Consider the following 6,140-nt stretch of genomic DNA (forward strand, 5'->3'; position numbering starts at 1 on the left):
ATGTTGAAGACATAATGTTAAGGGGCTTCATAAATTTGGCAATGGGCGAACATTAACATCATCAGGCATACTGGTAATTATGTGCACTGTGCTTTCTGTTTTTTATGACATGCTTATGAAGTGGGTTTTGTGTCTTCCTTTGAGTGCCTAGTCCATATAGACAAAGCAGCCTGTAATTGCTACCAGCTAAGAGATGTAGTGTTTTGGTGAGCCTGTACTTTGTGGATGAAGATATGGGGTTCAGATCTTTCTGGTGCTGAGCGCTTATTCTTGCACTTAAACCTTCCCATTCTGTTCTATTCACGAAATATAGCATGTTGAGGCTTTGTGAATTTTCTAATAAAACACCTAACAAACTGGGCCAAATTTGTCTTCAGCTTCACAAATGGAAGCCAGAAGAGCCCCACGCATGTCTTAGAATTCGGACCTTCAAATGCAGTTCGCTATATGAGTCATTTTTTCTTGTACTAATTTCAGATATTTGATAAGCTCTTTTTATGGTTTACAAGTTTAAAAAATAAAACTTTGTAGATTAAAACGTTGGTTTGGAGGTTGTATTTTGTCTGTTCTCACTGGAGTTCTGTGAATGGTCTTTTTCTGTGGGCTTTAGCTTAAACCTACGAAGTGACTTTGGAGTGGGTGTTTATAGTTCTTCACTTGCTTGTTCACTGGATAAGACTGTTGTTGATAGATGAATAAAGTGCCACTTGAGGTTGTTAACAACCAGGACTGGTAACTCTAGTTCAACTAAGATAAACAGTGAAATGCTATGGCAATTAGCATTAAGATCTCACTTGGCCAGTGCTGATTATTAAAGTCGTAGATATGGTGCTTTATAGATACCCCGGGCCATGGGGTCCAGAGCTATTTATTCCATCCTTCCTTTGAGTGCTGTATGGACTACTGTGCAGTGCGTGCCCAGGGCATCCTTGCATACTCAACATGCCGTGAGGAAGCAGGAGTATGAAAATTGTAATGTTTCAGTCCGAAGCAATTAACCCTCTCACCCTGCAAGGACTGGAGGGGAGGAAAAGCTCAATTAGAGAGACTCGGAGTTTCCAGTAAGTGCAAAAGTATGAAGGGAAGCAAAAAGCAGCACTGTGGGCCTCACATTCCTCCTGTCTCTTTACAGCCTTCTCAGGGAATATTTTTCACTTTTGATGTCTATAATCACAACTGCTTGCCATTTCAGTATGCCATCTGTTAAGGCCATAGCCCTCAATGGCTCTGCACATGTGACTTCCATGGGTTTCAATGGAAACTTTGTGCAGCTTTACTGAATCGGCAGATGTAAACAGAGGTACTTCAATTCACACTCGCTTGGAATCAAGGCCCTGGGGCACTCATAGCTTGCACTGATCAGGGACAGGTTTTTATAAGAATTTTCCTGGTCTAATGAATGGATGCTAAAATAAATTAATTTAAAGATTGTAATCTTGACAGTTTAGGAGTCTGAAATATGGAGTCATTTTAGCTAGTGACTTTGAATTAAAGGAATAAGTCATAGTGTTTTCAGGAGTGGGGTAAGACTTTCATACCTTCATGAAACATCATCACTATAACCCCTTTCCTTATAATTGAATCATAAATTCAGCATTCACAGGATACTATGTGTCTGCTGACGTTTCTAACAATAGTTAATAAAGTTTATTTTACTTAGAGCCTTTGTTCATATGAATATTGCTTTTATTGCCCACAAATGTAAAGGAAATCCTCTGAACAGCAGACCTCACCATGAGCATCCTGTGTGCCCTGTTACACACGTCCCCAAGGATGTGCAGGATGGAGTCACTCCAAAGAAATGGTCAGAAACTTCTGCTTCCAGGCACACAAGAGGTACATTCACTATGTCTGTAACCCTGACAGAGAAAATTGAGGAGCCAAAGTGATTCTGAGGCAAGTAACTGTTCCTTTTCCTCAAGAGGGCCAGCAACGTCTCATACTGCCTAATCACTCCCCTCAATGCCAGTACGCTGGATTTCTGCAGATGCTCTGGGACACAGGACAAGCAGGTGCTCGTACTCAGTAAGGCCTTAGATTCCAAAATGCTCTTCCATCCCTTTAGTCAGTGATAGGAAACGTTTGGAAAGATGTCACTGTGAAAAGAACAAGACAATTTTTTGCTGTTGACTCTCTGCTGTGCCCTTTCATGGGTTTAAAATCCACTTATCTGAAAGTGTGCAGTTACATTTTGTCCTTTTTCATCATTTAAATGCATCTTCTTGATCTGAAGAAATAAAAGCAATTTAAAAAATTAGAGATTTTGTTTTCATATGTGCTGCCAAGTCTGATACTGCAAAGTAACTGCTGAATTGGCACAAGCAGTTTGAGAGCGCCAGCAGATTTAGGAAGGGAGAAGATAAACCTTCTTTGCCAAAGGAGAAAAGAAACGATATTGACTTAAATGTGGGAAATTTAAAAGGGGCCATATGTTCTCACTTTGTGCTTTGTTTCTAATAGATAGACAGAAATCTTTGAAGTGTGGATTGGCACAGTAGGGTGCATGCTTCTGTAGAGAAAAGATGCTAAATGGGGAGGATGTGAGGGGGCACATGAAACTCTATTAGCCATGCAACAGCAAAGAGAGAAAGGCAAATCCAATGATAATGTACATCTGTTTCAGGGAATTTATAAGCTTTGAACATTTTTTATGTGCAGATAAGTGGATCCTTTTCTTACCATAACTTAGAACTTCAAAGCAGATTGTGTGGATAATGCAAATTGCTGAAATATGAGATTTTCCTACAAAGAGGTTTCCAAAAAAGAAAAAAAAAAAAGAATTAAGGCTAATTGATGCCACAGTCTTTTATGTACAGTGTAAAAACTCTACAAAAATTGATTTTTATGAACTAAGAAATTGATGAAAAAATATTGAAGTCTGCTGTTTGCATTCAGGGACTGTAGTTTGAAACTGAGGTTCTGTGAATTAATTTGTCTCCGATATCACTACAGCAATATTGTAACATAAATTAAGATATGTAGCCGTGCTGTAATTGTATCAAAGTCTGCCATGTCGTAGGAATGTAAAACTCATGAGTGTGGCATGACATGGAGCACCTGATGTTAACATCACTGTCAAGGTAGTGAAGCAGGAATTCCTAGGATATGAGAAAAAATTATTACAAGAGACAAAAACTAATGGGAGGGGAGGCAGGGAATGAAGGATACTGATATGGTAAATCCTGGGAGTTGATGAATGTGTAACTTCTTAACCGCTCAGAAAAATTAGTTGCTCTCTGAACTGGGGGGTTACGGCTGGGCTTGGGGATGCCGGCTGTGTTCCAGCTGGGAGATAAGAATGTCCCAGCTGAAACTGCAAGGCTATGATTATCATATGCAAGAAATTACATAAGTGAAGGGATTTTGAAGACTCTCATTTATTGCATGTACTGCAGAGGTGCATTCCCTTCCTCTCTTGGCAGCCTCAGACTATAAAGCCAGCTTTGTATTTCTCCCTGCACTTCCTATGCTGCTGGGCATAGGGATGCTAAGGCTCATCTTGATGCTAAACACATAGGCATCCAGAAGTGGGAGCTCACATCTCATTGCTGAGTCTTTCCTCAAGTTTGGCTTCAACTGCCAGCTTGGCATCTTCAGTAGATGTTTCTTTCCTGCACTTCAGTCTGAACAGACCATCACAACTCAGTACTGGATTTTTTTAATTCCTAAATCCTTGCACAATCTTGGTCACTGTCTGCCATGGCAGGAGATCTGGGGAAAGTGCCAGGCCTTGATACCCTGAAATAAGCTATATCCTTTAATATTTGGTGATGTGTTTTCATGTCCAGGGCTCGTTCCTTTGCCCCAAACCCACCTCAGCTGAGGTGGCCCTCATGGGCCTCCAGGCACCTTTCTGGGATGTTCCACGAGGGCCACCTCAGCTGAGGCAGGAAGTGGCAGTTGCTGTCCCCACAGCCCCCTGGCAGCACCAGCTCTGCCCCCTCACCTCATGTTGGCAGTGACTTGAAATACTTCCCCCTCACCCTGACAGGTATGATTGCCCTCAAAAAGGGTAGATTTTTTTTTTTCAGCATTTTGGCTTTGGAGGGCAGCCTTGTGATGGGATGAGCACTGTGAGGCTGCAGGATCCATCCCTGTGTGGTGGTGTTTCCCTAACCACAATTAAACCAAACTCCCATGAGGTAATGAAACAATTTACCTCATGATATGCGCCAAAACTTACTGGTTTAAGCAATCAGCAACGGTCCTGCCTTTAGACACCTTTACAAGGTGCTGTTTGGGTTAATTAATCAGGCAAGAGGCTAGCCTCCAGCAGCAATGGCACCCCCCACCATCCTCCTCGGGGCCGATGGAGGCCCTCTCCCAGCACTGCTCCATCTCTCTGGGCTTGCAGTTCATCGGTAAGCCGAGGCTGCACGGACAGAGGGTTAAACTTGAGGCAATCTCGCCTTGTCTATTTACAATCGTACCCCAACAGCAGGGAAAGGGCAGTAGGCAGCGATGTTGAAAAGAACAGCTGTATGCCTTCAGACTAAAGATAGAAACATGAAGCATGTGGACTAATTAAGTTCCCAAGTGGCAGTGTACAAAGTGTACAGACCAAACAGAACAGTGCCTTCTGCTTGTTTTGATCAACTCTGCTTCTATCACTTTGATGAAAATAACCACTTGATTTGTCGCTCACTGTGGCTGCCGGCGGTGCCTCACACCCCGCGCTCTCAGACGGTCTCGTTCTGTCGATGCCGCCCTCATGGCAAGTGGTGCAGCCCGGACACGGAGCCATTTCATAATCAGGGAGTGACTGCGGCTTCTGTTGTCTGCAAGTGGGACCAGTTGGCAGCACTGAGCATCAACAAAAAAAAGCATGAACAACGTTCAAAACTTTTTGATTTACTTTCCTGCATTTTTTTTTCCAGCCAGCTATAATATTAGACACTTCCACCCTAAATAGGGTGAGGTGGGCATGCTCTGACCAGCTCAGCACAACAGTATGGACTTTAGTTTTTTATTTTTCCTTCTCTGATGTCTTTCAGTCATTTCTTTTTTCCTTCAGGGGGCCCCAGCTTGGTTAGGTCAGTCAGCTTGCTTCCTAACTGGTTTGTAGCTCTGGTAACTTTTGATGTAGACTGCATATGAGCCAGAACGCCCTTTTTTTCAGAGTTCTGAGTAGAAAATTACCTTAAGGATAAACATTAAGAAAAAAATTAATCTGAAAATCATCTTCCACATGGAAAAGGAATTTGTTATATTTCAAAGTCTCTTATGCTCCAATAGGAGGCAGAAGGGACACTTTGGGGCAGTAATCCCATGACTAGCAAGTTCAAGAGAGAAATGCTTGGCTCAACTGTAGTTCTGCAGCAGGTTGTAAGTTGTAAAGCTGAAGGGCTGTGACAGGTTTGAATTCTCTGCTTGTAATGATGCTCAGATAGAGACTGAAAGATGAAAATGCTCAGTGTGAAGAGATGTTCTTTCTTTCTTCTAAGTGTAATAGTCAGCTCTAAGTTTGCATCACTAAGCTGCTTCAATTAAAAGCATAGGGCTGACTTCAAATTTTCTTTTATTCCAGTACAGCTTCCAGTGAACTCTGGAATTTAAACTTAAGTCTATTTTAGTTCCAGACTTACTCTCTCAGCTGAAACCTTGAGTTTTCAGAAGGTAGTATCATCAATGGCTATTTCATTCCTGATCAGCAGTAATTAAGTTATGATGAGATACACACACACACACACACACACACACTTTTTTTTATTGCAACCTTTCTTTCTAAAGTGTTCCTGGTTTAAAATTTTAACAGTCCCATTTTTCATTCTTTGAGATTTAAGTGCTCAGCCCACACTTGTTTAACACTGCAGTCCACAATAATGGACTCCTTGAGGGAATTATGAATCAACAAAGCTGCATCTTCATGCACAAGAGACCTGACATCCTGTAAGCTGTCAGACCTCACTGTAACATACAGAACATACTGTCAAGGCTGCTGTCCTGTTGATAAATCAAATAAAATGACTGCTATTCTTTACAGTAAGAGCCTAAATTGCTCATGTATTTTATCATGATGAGTTTCATATCTCTACTGATAGTGGGTTAGACCCAGTCAAGTTGTTAATAATTTTGTTTGATATAGTAGTACTTCAATTAGCAATAAGGCTGTCAGCTCTAATTTGCTGTATTGGCCACTT

The sequence above is a fragment of the Pygoscelis adeliae genome, unplaced genomic scaffold (assembly GCF_000699105.1).
Source record: "Pygoscelis adeliae isolate BGI_AS28 unplaced genomic scaffold, ASM69910v1 Scaffold62, whole genome shotgun sequence".
NCBI classification, from domain to species: Eukaryota; Metazoa; Chordata; class Aves; order Sphenisciformes; family Spheniscidae; genus Pygoscelis; species Pygoscelis adeliae.